This window comes from Watersipora subatra, chromosome 10, assembly GCF_963576615.1.
Source record: "Watersipora subatra chromosome 10, tzWatSuba1.1, whole genome shotgun sequence".
NCBI classification, from domain to species: Eukaryota; Metazoa; Bryozoa; class Gymnolaemata; order Cheilostomatida; family Watersiporidae; genus Watersipora; species Watersipora subatra.
The window spans coordinates 12,605,453-12,627,527 of record NC_088717.1 but is presented as its reverse complement, the minus strand read 5'-3'; the positions used below and the strand labels follow the sequence as shown (position 1 = coordinate 12,627,527).

The following is a 22,075-nucleotide window of genomic DNA, read 5'->3' as shown; positions in this document are numbered from 1 at the left end:
ATTATATATTAAAAATATGAAACCTTGTTAAATATTGTATCTAAAAATACTATTCAATTTCATGTAAAAATAATAATGTAATAATTTAGAAATGATACAATGTTTATATTCATATTGTTAAAAGCAAAAATAATTGTTTTTTTTAATTTTTGCTTTATCGTCATTTACTATCTTACTATTTACTACCTACGATTATTTAGCAAACAAAGAACGACTGACAAGAATATTTTAAAAGCACATTACTTATCAATTATTAGTGTAATACAAGCTCACAGTTTACAGTATATTATATTATATATATTATATTATATATATTATATTATATATATTATATATATTATATTATATTATATAATATTATATTATACAAAAACTTAATTTTAAATCCAAATTTACTACTGGTCTAGGTATTTGCTCACATCGCAAGTCACTAACAGAAATGTAGTTATACGTACACTAAAATGTAATGGCTGTGAAAATTGTCTCTACTCATACATACCCTTATCAGTATTACTATATTTAAAAAGGCGTAAAGCCTATCTATGTTATTAAAACCAACAGGGAACAATTCACAATTATCACTTCCAACATTTTTTGTATATTTTACTTTGTACATGTACACATAAGTCTGTTTTTCATTGTTGAAGATGGAGACCGAAATAATTTTAAATTAGTGCTGATGGCGAGATAAGCAGAGTTGAATTAGAGTGTCATACTCACGACGTAATTTTTTTTGCAATGCAGCTGTTTCAAGACCAATTATAATTGGAAAATTTTGCTAAAAGTGTCAAATTTTTTATTTTACTAAAAGTTTGTTTGTATCAAATAGTGAGGTAATTGTAATAATTTTACAAGCGAGCCTATTACTATCGCGGCAAAGTTTAGTAACTAACATGACCCTGTTTTGCAGGTGTTAATAAAGGTAGAGCTGGTATTTGAAAATTAAATTTTTGTGAATTATATTCAAGCTGTAACAAAAGTTATTTCACTTTAATTTTAAAATATTTTGAAATTCACATTTTATCTTTATCCAGAGAGCAACCACAATAAAACTGAATGATACATCTGAATGCATTACCAGTGGGACCTCAACGACCATCACATGTTTGGTTTTAGTTCATGTTTAAGTTAATATTCTTCATATTGTACTATTTAGAATTGAATAAAGTGTGAAGATTATAAAAATAAAGAGCTTTGTTGTAAAATTACTTCCTAAGATGCATTTTCAGTCAAGTTTTAAAAGATGGTTTCAAAATTTAGTGATTTTCATCATAAAAAATCTTAGCAACATTAGAGGTATATATAATCCCGGCGATACTTATTTTTGGTGGAATATCTCAACAATTTATTTAACTATTTTACATAATTTTGCATTGGCTCTTAGAAATTTTAGAAATATTTTATAAATTAGGTAAAATAATTTATTGATATAAATCTAAGTGTTTGTCTGCCATCTGTCTGTCATCTTTTGTTCGTGTGTCCAATTTTAGCTATTAAAATCTAGGGACAAAAACCTGCTTTGCACTTAACTCGGCAATACCTTTTCTGCAGAAGGGCATGCTATCTACTACGCTACACTGTCCTTGGAATGCTGCAGAATAATTGTACACATACTTATTACATTGATTAAAATAATTATGTGCGCTTACAGAAAATGCTATTGGTTTTTACTAGCACTCCTGAAGATCCTTGATTGTGTAAGAGAGCATGCCGCGTAACATAATGATTATAAATACAATTATAAGCACAAGATGGCTTTAGGTAGATGGACACGACCCTTTTTATAGTAATGATCTAAGTTACTAGCTTAAATTACTAGCTTAAGTTGCTCAAATTCATTGGATGAAGAAACTTAACCAATGGCAACTACATTACCTGCTACTGTTCATATATGCTATTTTAAATCTTGAAGAAATCTATAGCATAAACAGTAACAGTTGTTTTTCAGCAGTCTGTTTTAGCATGCCTCGAGCTTTGACTACTTGAACAATGTATTCACCAAACAGTACGCAAAAATAAACAAACACCTTCATTTAAAAGTTAGAATGGTAGATGTTGTTTATGTTGCTAGAAAAAAATTTTTGCATTTCAACTCTTTTATATTTTAGTGCAACGCCAGACATTTCCCTAGGTTGTTTTATCTATATGTATATAAATCTAAGTGTTCGCCTGTTGTCTGTCTGTCATCTGCTTGTTGTTCGTCTGCCCAGATATAGCAACAAAGTTATATTAACAAAAATCACGTTCGACATAGATTTGAACTCGTGGCATTCAAACTGCAAGTTGTCTAATAAGCGCACTTAACCACTAGCCTAAACCGTCTTAAACTTATCCTTATTTCGATTGCACATGCTAAACATGTACTTTTTGTTATTAATCGAAGTCACCTTCTGCATTTGTTTTGCTTTTTAAAAACTTTTAAAAGCTTTTTAAAAATTGTTTATCTTTTTTTTAAATTTATAACTTCCAAAAGTGACCTTTCCATTTCAAATGTCCTATAACCAGTTCCGATTTCGGGTTCTTCCTTGTGGCGATCGCTAAGAACTATTAAATATAAAATTTTTGCACATGGGCTGTTGTACTATCAATTGCATCTACATTCTCTCTCCATTCTCTTTCTGTTTGGTCAAATAAGGCTTCCAACAAAAACAGTTCGATATCTCATTTTTACATTTGTACCGGTATCAAGAAGTACCAGTATTGTTGTATTCAAAGGTTGGATGGATAGCTTCTGTTACATCAATAACCTTTTTACACACACACCTCAACGTGATCATTGTTGTTATTAATTCAACATTTTCATCATTTTTATTTTGTATTAAATCTTTTTCTTTGTAGTCATTGTAGGCAAACAGACTATCTAGCCATTACTCGCTAATTATTTCACATTTAAACACCTTTACATTTGCTTTATTTTTTTCTTAATGTATTTGAACTGCAAAAACACTTTTCTCATGACAAATGTTGTCAATGTTAAACAAAAACAAATTTTTGGTCCAAAGACTTTTTTGATACCCGAGCAATGCCAGGCATTCATCTAATAATCTATATTCACCTTACATTGTCATTGAGTGTTTTTGTCTGTTAGTTTGTGTAAATGCTTTGTTTTAAACTTTTTGCTTGATTTCTTCCAAAAAAACTTCACATGAATATTTTCCGTGTCATCAGACAGTTTGCTAAAAAGTATTCAGTTTCAAAACTGCATCTGGTTTCTGAGAACCAGCCTTTTGCAGCTAGTTTCTTAAGAAGGATCATTTAGTTTGTAATTTTATTAGAAATTTAGTAGTAACTAGGTTTGTTTTTGCAATCAGTTTGTTTATATGATGTAGAAGTATTAAACACAGCAAATTTAAAGAGAGTAGTGCTTGGTATCGGTATGACTTGTAAATGTGGTTGTTATAGAATGTTCAGCACAGAGAAGATAACTACCAGCAATCATTGAAGTGTGAAATCAATGAGGTCTTTTCTACAGACTTACCTCGAAATGGCATAGGTTTGTATCGTAAATTTTATATGCTGATGATTTTGCTCCTGATAAGCTATAGATAGTTGCTACCTTAAATTGGTGAAATCGCTGATACTAGGTAAGCTGAACTAAAAGGTACATACACATTTCATGTTCATCCTCATCACTGCTATAACTTATCACTTGACTTTAATTTTTTCATTTTACTCAGTACAACTCAACGGTGCGTTTTGTGTTTTAGTTACTCTAAAGATACGAAACAGTTTTCACCAATCGATTGACATTAAATACATTGTAGTGTAGTCATGATGACAATAATTATGCAAGGGACTAAAAATGAACACAGGTATAATCTGTCACCATGCTCTGTTCTTTCTAATGTAACAAAAGCAACTCGTGAACTGTTAGAAATATATTAATTTAATAAAGTAATATCGTCTTTACATATTAGATATAGAATCAGAAGGTTCTTAACACAGAAGCTCAGTATAAACAAGTCATCAATACTTCAAAGATAAACCAAGTACAAACAGAAAGCTACTATGGTAGTTATTAGTCTGTGTAAACAATGTTCAGTGTGAGATGATCCAGAAGTTGTCTGTCGTCTCCAAATTTCCAACTTATGGTAAGGCAAGGTTTCTAGCATAGAGGTACGACGCTTTGAAGTTGTTACAAATGAGTGAGTACTCATTGTTTTGATTGTAGCTGTGGCTGCAGTACTAAGTATAGTGGGAGTTATCTCTCCTATGTATTCATTGCATAGATCTGTATCACACTTGCAGAGTGTAAATGTGCCTAGCATGTTACAGCCCATCTCTATGTTGTAGCCGTCTAGTTTAGAGTTTCCACAAGATCTTGTGACTAAATATACGACCAAAAACATTATTGGCAATCGATGATCTTCTTTAAAGAGCTTTAACATGTAACATTAATTTTATACGGCGATGAATACCAGAGAGACAAAAACTGTTCTGATTAGAGACTTACCTTTTGATAGTTTATTAAATACAATACTCATAAAAACGTTGAATGAAATAGCGTAGAGATCAAAACTTACCATTACCATTTTCAATTAGAGCATAGCAGTAATTAGTAGGTTGGTAACTTGAACAATTGTAAATTCTTCCCAAATCGTTACATTTAAGGCATACATAGCAGATGTTGGCTTGACAAGGTTCTATTAGGTAACCTGAAATAAAAAACAGAACAGTTTAAAAGAGAGAGTGCTGACATAATTATGCATTCCTTATTTTTGGGTTTGTCTGCTAAAAACTACTGTGTGAACTTGATAAGCTTGAGGGCTAAAATCTTCAAGGAGTGTCATACGGCAGATACCTTTAAGTTTCCAACTCTGCAAACTTAAGTTGGAAGAAACAGAAGCTGATTCACCGCCCATGAAACTAGCCACAACTCTGTTATGCTGATATATCAGCTCATACAGTCATTTATGCCTATATTGTGTCTGTAGAGCGTGATGTGTAGTGTTTAGTGTGTGTGTGGTGTGTGGTGTGTAGTGCGTGGTGTATAGTGCGTGGTGTGTAGGTGTGGTGTGTAGGTGTGGTGTGTTTGGGGTATGTAGTGTGTGGTACGAGGTGCGTGGCGCGAGGCATGTAGTGTGTGATATGTGCTATGTCGTGTGTGGTGTGTGGGTGTGGTGGGTAGCGTATGACGTGGGGTGTGTGCGGTGTGTGTGCGTGTGGTGTGTAGTTTGTGGCATATGGTGTGTAATGTGTTTGGGGTATATGTTGTGTGGTGCATAGTGTGTGGTATCTGGAATGTCATGTGTGGGAGTAGTGGTTAGTGTGTAGTGTGGTGTGTGCTGCGGTATGAGGTATGCCATGTGCAGTATGAAGTGTATGTGTCTGGCTATTTGTCTGTTTGTCTGTCTACCGTTTCCACATTATTTTGCTGATTTCATCCAAAATTTACATACATATGCTTGTCTTTTGCTAGTTCTTTAAACATATTTGCTTTCCAAACTCCAACTGGTTTCAGAAAATTACTGCTTAAACATGCACTCGCTGACTAGAATATTTAACATTAAAAAGATTTTAGGCATCAGCTGGCTCACTCCTAGTCTTCACTAATACAAAAATTAAAAACTAGTTTTTTTACAAAACAGAACACATTGTGTGCTGACTTGTTAAATAAGAATTAATTTTTATATTGGCATCCCAAACTTCATTTTTTAAACAGTCACACTATTTTCGTAATGTACACTGGTTGTTATTGACACACTACATTTAGTTGTATGTACTTACATGCAGCTGTAAGCAAAGTAATATAGCACCATCTCTCCATTTCTCTAACAAGTGCCAGTAAAGAATCATTTGACTTCCTCAATCATTGGAGGATTAAGGCTAGAACGTGTGTGTTGATGAAAGTATAGTGCTTTGGTTTGGCTGAGAAGCAGTCAAGTAGAACTGAGCTTTGACAAACATGGTAACAAAATCCATTATAAATTTCACATTGAACTAGTGATATACTTTTGTTACAGATAGGAACGATTTCTTTAACCCATCAACTTGATTTCATGATGGTTTTTAGAATGATGGTATTGTATTTCAACATGGTTTTGTCAAATAATTTCAACATTTTGCCTAATAACTTTATAATTGTAAGAATCAACCAAATGTCTGTTTGTCTTCTATGTATTCTGAAACCGGTGAATGAAGTTGAATGAAACTTTTGCGGGGCAACTTGTGTTGGCCCAGCAATGATTTTAGGCTAGTTGTAGGAGGCGGGGCTAAAGGCTCTCTATAACATTAACTATAATTGTCAGATACAAATGAAACTTTTGTAATTAAACTTCTGTAGGTTTAGACATGCTTTAAGATGTTGATGTTTTTGAGAACAAGGTTAGATGCCTTGTAGTAGATAACCCCTATTAATTCAGAGTCACCACTATTATAGCCTAGATCACAGTTTCAAAATTTAAATCCAACCTTTAAAAAGAAACTTTTATATGGGTAAGGAAAGTTTAAACTCAATGAGGTGTAAAATGGATTACTTGAAATATTGTTTTAAGTACTTTTTCATTAAAAATTATAATTCTTTAATCAGATTGACTTGTTCAATGTATTATAAACTTTTTTAGAAAATGACGTGATTGAGGAATAAAATTAAAATTTAATTTAGATAGAGTTTCATTTTTATAGACTTGGGCAGTGCCAGTTAAAATGCCACTCTAAAATGATTTGAGCTTGTTAACTAAATTGAAGTTTTAAAATACATTCAATATACTATATCGCAACATGAGTAAGTACCTGAGCGGCTGTTAAGAAATTCTAGAAGATAAAACAACAGCAAATAGGTTTGGCTTGTCACAAATCTTTTTGACTGTAAGTGAACACTTAATTGTAACACATTCAGATGCTACGCATGAGTCACCTTGTTGCAGTACTTAGGACTAAGTTAAACAGATTTACTGCGGGTAGATTTGTAGCCGAATATTATTTTGTTATGTGTTTTTTTTTTATATTTTTTAACTTACTTATAAAAAACACACAGGACTTTGATACAGTTGAAAAGCTGAACTTGCATTTTGAAAATTGCATTGCAATATTGAAAAAATAAAACAAAAATAAAGGTGATAAAAAAGGTACAATGAAAAGTGACTAAGCTAAATTGTTTTAGAAAGTCATTACATAATTACAATGTGTATGCCCAGCTTCAGCTTACCAAATATTTTATGTTTTCTGTTTCCTTAAAAACAAGTGCTTTTCAGAATCACTTATTTAACAGATTTATTATCTTAATCTAGCATATTCCTACAATCTCTCATCGTTTGCATTCTGTTCTCTTTGTACCTTTTTCATAAAATTAGCCGATCTCATGAAAATTTTAAAATTACTCAGTGAATAGATGAAATATTGTTTAACATAAATTTACACTTAGTTTACTGTTTTTTTCCTTTTAGCACAACTGTCTCGCAGTAACCAATAAATGTTTATGCAAAGTGTATAGTATATTTATTAATGATTGTCAGAAGTGTATCTTCAAATACTTTGATTGGTGTTTTGACAACTCGTCACAGGAATTGAACTCATCAGTTGTCTGTAGTCATATAGCGAATTGAAAAAACTCACCGAAAAGCTCCAATCTTGGCTGAGACATACTAAATACGTAATAAGCATTGAGGCAAGTCTGAGCTGTATTCTGGAAATTGAAGAAGCTCCAACTTTCTTGTTTTATGCTCTTGTGTTAATTGTATTTTTAACTAAGATGGATAAATAAAGTAGAGTACGCTCTCAGGATAAGATTACTCTGATATACAATTTTTTCACTTTACGAAGTGGAACATGATGATTTTTTCACTTCCCCATAAAACTCTTATTGCACCATACGAACTCAACAAAAGTTTTGCCTGAGCTCAAATTTGGCAGTTGGCGTGCTTATTTATGTATGTCAAGATAACAAAAACACCAAAATGCTATTTGCCGAAAATACTTTCACAACGCCTGAAAGAGACGCCAAAGCTGATTTTTTTAGGTTTAGCAATTCTCATGTTTAGCACGGTAATATTTTTCTTTAAAACCAGTAGTAAAGTTGGAGTTGCGATGTCTGCATACAAAAAGTCCAGTGTTCAGACAACATCCCTTAACCTGCTAACAAAAATCCGCTTCATTACGAAAACAGCGTTGTTCAGGTTTTCTTGCCGAATTAAGTTGAAAATTTTTTTAAACAGGCCCCCGAAAGGTTATAAGCAAAGTGAAGACAGGAACTGATAAGTGATAAAATTTTAGTGATAGAAAGTAGAAATTTAGTAAGATAGTTGAAAATACATATTAAAACCTAGCGTTAAGAGTGTGTAAATTTAAGTTAGTTAACTAAACTTATTTGAAGTCAATTAAAAGGTTTTGTTATACGTATGTCTGTCTTGAAGATTATAACTTTTTATGGTACATAGTACTGTTCATAGCACATTGCAACACCACATTTCATTGCAGATCATAATCAATACATTCACTAAATATACTAAAGCTACTGTAGGTAATTATAAATACTAAGGTTAACATACTATTTTGTTACTAATTTTTAATATGTACAGCACTTATGTAAAACTTTGATGATTTTTATCAGGAGATGTCTGCATTATATAATTACTATGGTTTCTATACCCCTCCGTACGATTTTTCACCATACGATGCCTATCATGAAACGAATCAAAGTTTTATTCTGAAGGTATTATACAGTACTGTATTATACTATACTGTACTGTACTGTACTATTATACTGTATACCGTGAACTGTACTAGATTTCCTAGAAAATCTTTAAATTGTGTATGCTCAGTCAGCCTACAAACTAGTTTATGTTTTATGTTTTCTTAAAAATTAATGTTTCAAATAATCCATTACTTACCAGTTTTATTAAGGCTATCTAACATCTGCCTACAATCTCTTATCCTTTGCAATCTGGTCTCTCTTGTATCTACTTTTATTATATTAGCCAATCTTATGGATGCTTAAAAAAATTGTCGGTGAAATATTCGTCGACATATATTTACACTCAGGTTAATGTTACTTCCTTTTGCAGTAACCATTTAGTGTATGTACAAAATGTATGTAATTAATTGCTAATGAGTGTAAGAAGTATACCTTCAAGCACAATGATTGATGTTTTGACAATTAGTCAAAAGAATTAAACCCTTCAGTTCCCTCTCACCAAACTTGTTCACACAACACAGGCTGTCATTAATGCTTGGAAAACTATCAAAAAAGTTGGACAAGGCTGAAAGTTTGACTTTTCTCTATTTATCCGCCTTGTTTCCTTGACTCCGTCAGATCTTGGTGCACACAGTCGACGACAAATGCAGAAAAGTCAACTCCTATATAGTGTGAACCAACCTTAAGTTGCAACAATAGATAGTGATCTTTTGTACTACATGTGTTTATTCAGAGGCTATGTCCTAGTCAGAGATACATACTAGGAGTGACAAAATGGTAACTCACTGTATGTCTACACAATGAGACAGCAGTGAATTATGTCTGTGTGTGCGAAGCATATGTATTAGAATGTGTCATACTTTTTAATTTTGTCTTGTCTATTGTTAAATTTTATAGCTACATGTATTAATGCGAAGGAGATATTTAAATCTATTAATTATATGTGTGCACAAATATAGCTATCTGTAGTCCTTAAATTATGTCATACAATTAGAGATAAAGCTGAGGCTTTCGTGTATCTTGTGCAACACCCAAGTTAGTTTTAACCAAGGTGTCAGCTGACCAAGTTTTTATCTGGCTGTGTGCAACAATCAGTTTTATAACATCACGAGATTATAACAGCAACATTTTTAACTGCTTTGGCTGACAGTGACGATCGTTAAAGCATCACTGTCAGATTTTATCACACACGCCAGAAGCCGAATTTATATCTATATTAATACTTTCATGCCGGAAGGATTCCGCTTCCCTCACTATTTGTAAGTTTTTATGTTCTCTTAACTATCATGTATTTATCTCATGTCGTGTGTTTTATATGTAGTTTAATTTATCGTTGTTCATTGTTTTACATGTGTGCATTGTTTTATGTCTCATGTTTCTTATAAGTTCATTTGCTGTTTAGGTCACAAACTTCTTCCGATCAGTAATAAATGTACACAATCAAAGAACCTCGGAAGTAACTGTTGAAAAACCCACAGAATTCTATTCCGGCACAGTGACAAATAATTGAAGCTGAAGGTGAAGATTGAGGAGTTACGTTGATGTGGGTGCTTGCCGCTAAGTATTATACGTCTGCTTACCACCGCTAAACTCAGGTATGGAAGCTACACTTAAAAAGCTCAAGGAATCACGGAAATCTCTTAAGTCTAAGATCCCTTGACAAATAAATTCTCTCAAACAAGCTATCTCTGATCACTCTAGCTCTAAAGCAGATCATCTTCACAAGTCGTTAGTAGATCTCTATTGTAATCAGTTCACTAATGTAGACTACGATTACCTAGATGCCCTCGAGGATGCTTCTGACTGTAGTTTTGAGCTTGAACCATATCAGAAAGTAAATGGTATGACTTGTGTAGAATATTTTCAGTCTGTAAATGTAGAGGTTACCACTGTGTGTAAACTGTATCATGATTTTTGTGCCGCTAAAGAACATGCTGAGTTACAGTCTTTAATTAGTCTTTCGTTACGTTTAGCTGACCAGGCTACAGATGAACTGAAACAATTTTTAAGTGATGATAGCAGTTCTCTATCTAGTGGAAATGTCATAGCCAAAGGTCAAAAGTGCATCAGTGAATTTACTTCTAAGCATGAGCAGTGTAGAGTTAAATTAGGATCTAGTTATGATAAAACTGATATATTAGATATTCTAACCAATTCTATATTAGAGTTGTCTTATCAAGTGTCTAAAGTAATTGGGTTTACAAAAAGTAAGCAAGCACAAGATGGTGATAGTGCCTCTCGATCAGTTTTTGTAGAGACTAACACTCATAATCAAACACCCATTGCTCATCCATCGCATACTTCCTCTACTTCTGATCTCACTGAACAGCATGGCAGCACTACTGTCTCAGGGTAGATAGACAATTTTCGGACGCAGGGTACTCTGACTAGTTCTGAATTACATCCTAACACGCATTCTGATCATGTTAGTAATTCATCTATGGCTAGCTCACGCTATAAACGACCTGACCCCCAAAGTTTTCAAGTGTTAGGCGTGAGTGGCCAGAGTTTAAAGCTGCATGGTTAAATTATGCATCCATGTATTATGATAATGACTTAGAATGTTCACATGCTTTGAAAGACGCTTTGTCTGGTGCCCCTGTGTATCATGTTCGACCCATCTACTCATGTGACCCCGGCGTTTACGATGACATCTGGTCTTGTCTTGTTGAAATTTATGATGATGTTAGTCTGAGTGTTCAGTCGGTGTTCAATGACCTCCGTCGGTTGAAGCCAGTAAAGACTGGCGATCCAAAAGGGTTAGTTTGTTTGGTCAACGACGTCGAAATGGGATTCAGTCAGTTGAAACAGATTGGTAATCTGGAGTGTGTCACAATGATTCAGGTTGATGAGGTTTGTGAATGCTTACCCCCTAACATTCGTGAGTCGTGGGAAGAAAGATTTTATTCTTTGTCCAATTCTGAAAATCTGCATCCATTTCAGGCACTTATGGACTTTCTAAAGGTAAAGCGGAGTATTAGTCTTCGTAGGGCTGAAAAACCTTCAAGTAAACCTGACATGTCATATGATAGTGGCCAGCAGTTTTCCAAACTGAAAGCTGCTGCTAGGACATTCAATACTACTACTAAACCCGTACCAAACCGTGTGAATGTTGATTGTGTTATTCACTTCCCTGAGGGTAATTTATGTAAGCATAGCAGACAAAACTGTTCAGAATTTATCAAGCTTTCCATTCAGGATAAGCTTGAAGCATTGAAAAAGTGTAAAGCAAGCTTCAGAGGTTTCAGTACGCTTCATCATAGAAAATTTTGTTTTGAAAAGACCGCTTGTAAACACTGTAAAGCTAACAATCATCATCACTTGTTATGTAATCAGCGCCAGTGTAACACTACTGCTAGCAGTGCTGTGTCAAACAGCAGTAATGGCTCAAATTGTGTGCTTCCCATAGCAAAGGTTAAAACTGTAAATAATACATATGTTAACGTATTCTTTGATGGTGGCTCTGATGCTACCTACATAACACATGAAGCAGCTCATCGCCTTGGGGCTAAGAAAAGCCGCAGTGTAATTCTTGATATTGTAGGTATCGGCAACAAAGACAGTCAACGTGAATCTTTTATCTACGAGTTCCCTCTTTACTCCTCTGCTGGTGATGCCAAGCCAATATTAGCTTATGGCATGAATCAGATAGCTGGTCCAGTGTCACCATTGGATCTCAATGTTGTGCAGCAGTTGTTCCCTAGTGATGAGATTCAGTCGTTGCAGCGAGGCAGTGTAGTTGATGTGTTGATTGGGACAGGCTATCATGGTTATTTCCCTAAGATCGAAGTTTCCAAGTGTGGAGAGCACTTGAGCATCATGGAAGGTGTTTTTGGGCGGTGCCTGGTTGGGAGCCATTCCAGTTTGTCGGACAGAACTGTTTTCACAAAGGATATGCAGCAGGTCCTGACTCATTGTTGTATGTTGGTCCCCAATCCAACTCCTGGTAGGTCTGTCAGTGAGTTGAATAATATTTCTGCTCTACCTAGACTAAAAAGGATGGCCAATGTTTCTCAAGTGGTGAGGCATCAACCATTGTTGGACTACTCAATATATGGTTCTGCTTGCAGTGTTCATTGGGCTGTTGGGAGAGCGTTGATGGCTATCCGTCAAAAGACTTTTCGTGCATGCTCGAACACTCCCTCTGCTGATATTTATAAAGAATTTTGTTGTCTGGTGGCAAAGGACATTCAGAAGACAATGTTAGTCAATCTGGAAAGAGGTAAAACCTCTCTATACAAGCAACTGAATCTCCAAGTAGATTCAGTGACTGGGTTGTGGGTAGTTGGTGATCGCCTCAGTCGGAGCAACCCATTGTCAGCAGATGGAAGGCTCCAAATTTTGTTGCCAGCCAATCATCCCTACACATGCATCTACATGCGTGATGCTCATGTTGATGGGGGACATAGAGGTAGGGATGCGACTCTAGAGAGGTTTAGACAGAGGTTCTGGGTGACTCAAGGTAGTAAAGTTGCTAAGTCCATCTGTAGTCAATGTTATTTATGTAAAAGAGTCCGACCACCTCTAGTCAAGTAAAATTTAGCCAAATTGCCAGAGGCAAGGCTGAAGGCATCACCTCCATTCAGTTATGTGATGTTAGATCTGTTCGGTCCCTACACTATTGGCGGAGAAGTCCAGCGTAGAACTAGTGGAAAGGCATATGGAGTTCTCTTGACAGATCTCTATTCAAGAGCTGTCCATGCGGAGGCGGTGCCAGGTTATGATGCCGAGTCATTCAAAGGTGCTCTCATTAGATTCTGTTCTGTTAGAGGTTGGCCTACAAAGATTTACTCAGACCCTGGGTCTCAACTGGTATGTGTTGAAAGGGATCTTTGAGAAGCATGGAAGACTATGGTCAAGAATAGTATCTACAAGTTGAGTGTTGAGAGTGGTGTTGAATGGGTGTTTGGACCTGTCAATAGTCCTTGGTATCAAGGCGCTGTAGAGTCGCTGGTAAAGAACATCAAGTTAGCTTTAAAGTTTGCTATTGCTTCTAAGAAGCTCCGATATTCAGAGTTAGATACTGCATTCAGGCAAGCTGCAAATCAGATAAATAAATGACCGCTAGGATCTCTGGCTTGTAGTGATTCAGAGGTAACTGTTTTGACACCAAATTGCTTTCTTCTGGGTCGATTGATGTCTAGTAATCCTGGTTGTTTGGTTCCCTGCAGTTCTTTGGATCAGCAACGCAGTGTAGTTGCAGAAGTGTCTCGGCAGTTCTGGAAGAGATGTTGCACGTTTTATGCCAGCAACTTGTTCACCTCACCTCGAAGAAAAGAGTCACCTAGGAACTTCCAGATTGGTGTTGTTGTTGTGGTGGCCAAGAGTAATGCACTCCGACAAGGTTACTTTGTAGCAGTATATCCTAGCAGTGATGGTGTGGTCCGCAAAGTATCCATAGCCTATAAGAACACTCGGGTAGATGGGAAGGTCCACGTGTACAGGGGTTCCCCAGACATTGTAGTGACCTGTAGTGTTAAAAAACTAGGACTTTTGGTAGATGTAAATGATCTGTAGTTTAGGTATGTTTGTATTCTATACTGTATATTTCTTTTATATGTTGTAATGTTCTTTTCTTTTATATTGTAAACTAGGAGGATATCTCTGTGGTTGATCCCCTGAGCGGTGGTGTTACCACTGTTCAGTTTCAATCTTATCATCTTCCTCCAGCCATCATTATCTCATGTCACTTCACTAACAACGACAGTTCAACCAAATTTTTTAAGGGGACTATGTACAGTCTTGATCTTGTTTGTTTTAAATCTCCTTCGCATCAAGTCCACCCTGTCGGTGTATTAGAATGTGTCATACTTTTTAATTTTGTCTTGTCTATTGTTCAATTTTATAGCTACATGTATTAATGCGAAGGAGATATTTAAATCTATTAATTATATGTGTGCACAAATATAGCTATCTGTAGTCCTTAAATTATGTCATACAATTAGAGATCAAGCTGAGGCTTTCGTGTATCTTGTGCGACACCCAAGTTAGTTTTAACCAAGGTGTCGGCTGACCAAGTTTTTATCTGGCTGTGTGCAACAATCAGTTTTATAACATCATGAGATTATAAAAGCAACATTTTTAACTGCTTTGGCTGACAGTGACGATCGTTAAAGCATCACTGTCAGATTTTATCGCACACGCCAGAAGCCGAATTTATATCTATATTAATACTTTCATGCCGGAAGGATTCCGCTTCCCTCACTATTTGTAAGTTTTTATGTTTTCTTAACTATCATGTATTTAGCTCATGTCTTGTGTTTTATATGTAGTTTAATTTATCGTTGTTCATTGTTTTACATGCGTACATTGTTTTATGTCTCACATTTCTTATAAGTTCATTTACTGTTTAGGTCACAAACTTCTTCTGATCAGTAATAAATGTACACAATCAAAGAACCTCGGAGGTAACTGTTGACAAACCCACAGAATTCTATTCCGGCACAGCATATATATGTGAATATATACAACAATATAGGAACAATATGTGAGTTCCACAAGAGATAAAAGTAAAGTTGAAATGACTTACCTCGACTGACAGATAAAATAATTGATAGAGAAGTTATTGCTGTAAGAACCTGGCTCTCTGAGATTATAGCCTCAGACCCTTGCTCTCTGAAACTACAGCCTTCCTGCTCGTTGAACTCACTAAGATGTTGGTAGGAGCCTGCATAGATGCTTATGATATTTAGAGTTGTATGAAAATCATACCTTTTGAATTGTTACTGATTACCAAGTTCTATGACACTTACTGTATACTAGGGGTGCCCAAATACTTTTGCTGGAGGATCGAAAAGTTAACCAGGCCTTATCAGGAGGGCCAGGTATGAATATAGCTGTATATATGTAAATGTATGTGTATATTAAGCATTGTGTAAGTAAACATATATACATGAACATAAACATTAAAGTAACAAGGTGTAACATAACAACAAATGTAGGTTTATTCTTAACAAAATCAACTGCGCAGGTGAAGTGTCTGTAATGTTAATGAGACACATGGAAGCGAGTTTGCTTTGCAGCTATTGCTGCAATATCTGGTTTATCTTTGCTTACTGCTATGGCTAAGAGTTGTTGAGTGTGTTCCTCTGTCAGTACACTCCAATACCTACTTTTTATAAATGTCAGCTTTGAAAACATTGATTCACACAAGTAGGTTGTACTAAAGAAAGTAAGTGCACTGCCATATTGCATAGCATACATGTAGGATACTTTTCCTGGACAGCAAGTTGCATTCAGAACCCTACAATAGTTTGCCCAGCAAATTGAGCTTTAGCCAGTTTATCTGCCTTTAAATCACACAGTCCTAGTTTTGCCACACCTGTCTGAACATGAGAAAAGTTATTTACTTGGGCTTTTCAAAGCTGATGTGCCTGAAATGGGCATGCAACCAGCTCAATAATGTCATTAATACTATCGAAGGCAGAAAGCGACGCTCTATCTCTGAAGAAACATCCATGAGAAAAGCGCGTGCTGCTGTAAGGTTCACAACATCATCACGACCATTCGCAAATTCTCTGATGATTGGAAAGTAGTTCATATCACTGTTTATGTCCTCGTAAAAGCAGTGGAGTTTGTCTTTAAAAGATGTTACTGCCTGCCAAAGTTCTACCACATTACGACCTTTGCCCTGCAACTTCAAATTTAAGTCATTCAGATGAACCAAAATGTCTGTAAAAAAGCCATGTCTCTCAGTGAATGCTCCGATCTGAGAATCTCTAAAAATCGTTTTGCTGCATCCCCTCCAATCTCGCTTAGAAACTGCTCAATATGCTGTCTTACAGTCCATACTCTTTGCCAAGCTCTACCCTTACTCAGCCATCTGCACAAGTACATTAAAGTACATTGTATATCAAAAATAATTGACAATATTCACAACTTTGCAGTGCTCTTTTACCTCATCAAAATGTAATGAAAATAAGTTTGTCAAATAGGTATAATTCGAAAATAGCAATATGGTACTAACCTGACATTGTTGTGTACTAAAAATTTATCACACTGAGAATCAGACTCCTGTAGAAATTTTCTAAGCTGGCGGTGTAGTAGAGATGATTTTGATCTGGGAAAGTTTATTAGTTTCATTATGTCCAGCTAAGACTTTTATATTCATATTTCAGTTGTGCACAGAGAATGCTTTCGTGTATGATACAATGAAATGCAACCATCTGAGGATTGTTATCTTCAGGCAATTTCCAAAACTAGAATATACACCCACCACAGCTGGGGCACCATTTGTTGCTACAGAAATTATCTTATGCATTGACACTTTATGGGAGTCCATGTAAACCTTGAATGCCTGATATATATCTTCTCCAGCCGTACGTTCTGTCAGTGGAATAACCGCTGCAAGGTCCTCACTGAACTTGTTGTCGAGATAATACCGAACAAACACACTCAGCTGAGCAACATCGTTTATGTTAGTACTCTCATCTACTGCAACTGAAAATGATTCACACCTGTTCAAGTTCTATATGACACCTTCGGTCACATGATTGGCAATAGCTTCTATGCACAAGTATTCCTAGATAGCGGTACCGACTGAACAGCTTGCTGAATGTCTAGCTTTTTAGGGTAAAGCGCTTGAACGGCTGAAACCATGCATTCTTTGAACAGTTCACTGTGGCTGTATGGAGCCATTTCCTTGGCAATTTTATAACAAAACTCATAACCAGCAGTAGCTACTCTTTGTTGTAAGCTTGTAGCTCCCCTCATCGTAGCCATTTGTCCATTAGCCTGCCTTGTTAATCTATGAAACTGTTCCTGCCTCCTAGCTGTACCTGAAGGAAATCTTCCGTCATAGTCAGGATGGTTTTGAGTGTAATGCCTTTTGAAATTTGCTACCTTGTTTATAGCAACTGAATTATTGCATATCAAACATATGAGTTTTCCTTTTTCTTCATGAAAAAAGAATTGCGTTGTCCAGTCTGGATTAAAACGTCGGTTTTCTCTGTCTACTAATCTCCTAGCCATGATTGCTTATGAATTATTTTTTAAGTCATTAGTCATAGTCGAAGTCTTGAAAATGCAAGCTGGGAAACTCCCTGTAGGTAAAAAACTTAAGTTGAACCAATATCGAACGGGGACTGTTGGATATTCTCTAATCAAACAATTTATGCTGAGAAATCCCCACACTAATGCAAAACTAAACTTCAGTATTGTCAATAATACAGGTCAAGTGATTTCAAATAACTACCGTACCTTTCGAACTATTAACCGCTACTTTTGTCCGATGTTCTGAGCCATGCATCTGATTTATATTAGAGGCTGATTTATATTACATTAGAGGCTGCAGCTATTCTGCGAGTTTTTTCTTATACCGCTAGGGCGCATTAACCGGAATCTCCGGCTAGTGCGCCTCAAGGGGTGAAAGAAAAAAGTGAAACAATGCCTAACGGTACTGTTCTGCAGTACTAGGTTAAAAAGCGTTGGTTAATAACTTCATACAAAACAGTGCCTAACAGAACTGTTTCGTTTTAACTAGCAAAGTTATTGATGTGTTAAAAGCACCGTCATGAGTTATGCGGCATGTAGAAAAGGTGCTGCTTATGTATTGTTTTATAACTGTTTTTTTAAATAAATCAGATGCAGCTTATATAGCGGTGCAGTTAATAGTTCAAAAAGTACGGTAATAATTACTACTGATACAATAACAATAATGCATTGCCAAACAAACTCTTTAAAATTGGCAAAACAATAAAAAAATTACAACCGCTGGGAGGCCTGATGAAAACAGCTGGAGGGCCTGATCAGGTCCGCGGGCCTCCATTTGGGCACCTGGGCTGTAGATCATAGAACAGCAATTTTGACTAAAATATGTATGAAATACAGGTATTTATACAGATGATATGTCCTAATCAGAGATACATGCTAGGAGTGACATATGTGGTAACTCACTTTATGCCTACACAATGTGACAGAAGGAAATTATATCTGTGTTTACCAAGCATGCTAGCAACAATATATAAATTCCACAAGGGATAAAGGTGCAATTAAAATGATTGATAGAGGGGTTTTTGCTGTAGGACCCTTGCTCTCTGAAACTACAGCCTTCCTGATGTTGAACTCACTAAGATGTCAGCATGAACCTGCATGGATGCTCATGCTAATTTAAGTTTTATGAAAAATCATACATCATCAGAGACTACATGTGCTGATAGAATGCTAAAGTGTATTTTATAAAAGATTTTCACTTATTAGTAGTTCGTACTTCAATGTTTCTACATTTTAAAATATAGATATCTATTTTTGTCTGTATATTCACTGTGAGTATACAGGTATTTGGATGGTATTTTCGTTACTGAGTTTTAACACCATCAACTAACACTGATGAACAGTTAATGATGTAATGGAAGGTAAAGAAGATCGGAGTAACTAACCAATAGCATGTTCTTAACTTACCTCAGACAATTTAATAGTACTTACACTAGTATAACTTACAGTCAGTAAGCGCATACTTGGTAGTAAAATTATAAAACACTCCCGCAAGAGGCACCTTACAGCACTGACTCAGAACTCAGTTAAACATATTTTCATTATATTGCAGTGAGTTTTGTTAAGTGATTAATTATTACAATATAAAAAACGTTGAGGACTCTTTACAGCTTAGGTAACCTTGAAAACTCATGTGTAACCTTTTTTATAAGTTTTTCGTCTGTCTGCATGAATATAAAGTACTAAAATATAATTACTAACTCTTCTGGCTTTGAAACAAAGTAACTGCATAAGTTTAGACTTGATGAGGTTTTCACAAAAGCTTTTGCTGCCATAGCCAAACATTTAGGTGGTAGTTGCATGCACTAGTATTATTAACAAGCAATATCGATAAGTCTTATTTGTGTATTGCGAGTGTATGCCTGTTTGCCTGGGCATTTTTATGTTCTTATGTTAAACTAGCGGTGCTACCCGGCGTCGCCCGAGTATTAAAAATCAGCTTATAAACAATGAGAAGTAATGAGAGTTGCCTGCCACTTGCTATTAGCCTTGCAGATTCCCAATGGAAAATTTTAGTAAGCTAACTAATGACAATCACTTACTTATGCAATCACCCTGCGTGGTATGTAAAGCTGTTGGGTATGTGCTCTCATATAGCAGCTTATATCGGCAAGCTATCAACTCGTTCTTTGCGGCCTATTGATTAGGGCGTCTGACTAGCAAATGGTAGGGTCTAAGATTGAATCTTCTTTGGTATGGATTCTTTATTCCGAGATTTTAATAGCTATAGCCGTAATGCATACAAATGGACACACTTTGAGAAGTATATATAGATATAATGAAAACATTAAATATAGAAAATTTAAAGAGAAAGGTTGTATTATTTCACTTGCAAGTTTTTATTCATCTATTTATTCATGATTATTATTATTAATCTTACTCAGAACAAGTCAATGGTGCATTTTGGTGTTTTAGTAACTTTAAAGATGTGAAACAGTTGTCATAAACCAATCGACACTGACTACATTATGCATAGTGTAGCCATGATGACGTGAATCGCGCACAAGACGCAAATGACCATAGGTAAAATCTATCAGCACGAGCTGCTTTTGCTAATGTAACAAAGGCAATCTGTGCATATAAAAATATAAATGATTCGTTTTTTGAAGCAACAAAGTATCTACCTGCCAGTTATAAAATCATCAGGTTATTAACACAAGAACTCATGATAGGTAAGTCATAAGTACTTCAAAGAGAAACCAAGTACAAACAAAAAGCTACTATAGTAGTTATCAGTCTGTGTAAACAATGTTCAGTATGAGATGATCCAGATGTTGTCTGTCGTCTCCAAATTTCCAACTTGTGGTAAGGCAAGGTTTCTAACATAGAGGTAGTACGCTTAGAAGTTGTAACAGAAAAGTGAGTACTCAATGTTTTAATTGTAGTTGTGGCTGTAGTACTAGGCATAGTGGTAGTTGTCTCTCCGATGTAACTATTGCACAGGTCTGTATCACACTTGCAAACTATCAATGTATCTGTAGTGTAACAGCCTGTCTCTAGGTTGTAGCCATCTAGAATTGAACTTCCACAGGATCTTCCAACTAAATATACAACTAGGATTATTACTTGTAGTACATTGCCCGTTTTAAAGCACTTTAACATGTAATATTAAATTTATAGTGCTACCAATATATAAAAATAGGACTATCCTTTGATTAGTTAACCAAATGAAATATTCATAAAATATTACTGATTAAAATAGTATAGAAATCCAGACTTACTAGAACCATTTTGAACCACAGCAAAGCAATACTTAGTAGTCCGGCTGTTTGAACAGTTGTAAATTCTTCCCAAATCGTCACAATTTCTGCATACATAGCAGAGGATAGCTTGGTAAGGTTCTATTAAGTGGCCTACAGAAAAGAGCAAAAAGGTATGAAGGTGAGAATGTTAACATCGTCATACTTTCTTAATCTCTGGATCTGCTTGCTAGAAATATTGAGTCTATGACTACTGTGTGAACTTGATTAGCTTGAGAACTAAACCCTTAACCTTTGCCATACCCATAACCCATGCCATTAAACCCTTGTCATACAGCATTCAACTTAGCTTCTATGTTGCACACCTAAGCTGAGAGACAGACGTTGGGTCAGCATTCTTGAAACCAACCAAATTTCTGCTATGATGAAATATCAACTTACGCATTTATGCATATCTATATTGATAGATTCAACTTTGTCATTGTATGCACGTGTGTCTGTCTGTTAGTCTGCAGAAACTTGGTGTCTCCAATTTCTTTAATATATGTTATTCAAACAAAACACCCAGATGCTTTCTGCTGTTTTTATGTCAATGAAATGATTAGTCTCAAAACACCATTTAGTTCATGGAACCAAATACTCATCCACAAGATATCTGAATAAAACTGAGAGAAATTCCTGGCATAGTTGGGCTTCCTGCTGGTCTTCAGTACAATAAATGCTAAAACTGGTTACGTCCAGCAAGAAAGAGCGCATTGTGTGCTCAAGTGTTAAATAAGAATTAAATTTCATATTTGCATTCCAAAAAGTTTTTTTTCAAACAACTATATATACTAGTTCTATGTACTTACATGCAGCTGTAATCAGAGTAATATAGCACCATCTCACCATTTCTCTAACCAGTGCCAGTAAAGATTCACTTGATTTCCTCAATCATTGGAGGATTAAAGACATTCCATTTTGTAATGCCAGGGAATGTGTGTTGATGAGAGTAGTGTGTTAGTTTGGCTGAGATTCAGTCAAGTAGAACGGAAGTTTGACATCTATGGCAATAAAATATATTAGAAACTCGCACGAAAAGGGCGATACATACATTTGTTATAGGTTGGAACAATATCATTAATCCTTTAACTTATTTTCAAAATGATTTTTAAATAGTTTAAAAGTTTTAAATTTTACAGAAATTTCATGCTTTCCTAAGTCAAGCAAATCTATATATAACTTGCTAAATTTTTGAGAATGCATGAGTAAT

General features: G+C 35.4%; 2 long non-coding RNA genes across 2 annotated transcripts; both read right to left on the bottom strand.

The window, feature by feature from the left end:
- Positions 1-3,910: 3,910 nt before the first annotated feature.
- Positions 3,911-5,810, bottom strand: LOC137406637 (uncharacterized). The gene is made up of 3 exons (XR_010979927.1): positions 5,728-5,810; positions 4,524-4,655; positions 3,911-4,327 (listed from the first exon to the last, which is right to left on the bottom strand). It is a non-coding gene; the product is annotated as an uncharacterized lncRNA (long non-coding RNA).
- Positions 5,811-20,213: 14,403 nt separating this feature from the next.
- On the bottom strand, positions 20,214-21,743 carry LOC137406585 (uncharacterized). The gene is made up of 3 exons (XR_010979910.1): positions 21,675-21,743; positions 20,845-20,976; positions 20,214-20,664 (listed from the first exon to the last, which is right to left on the bottom strand). It is a non-coding gene; the product is annotated as an uncharacterized lncRNA (long non-coding RNA).
- Positions 21,744-22,075: the final 332 nt, after the last annotated feature.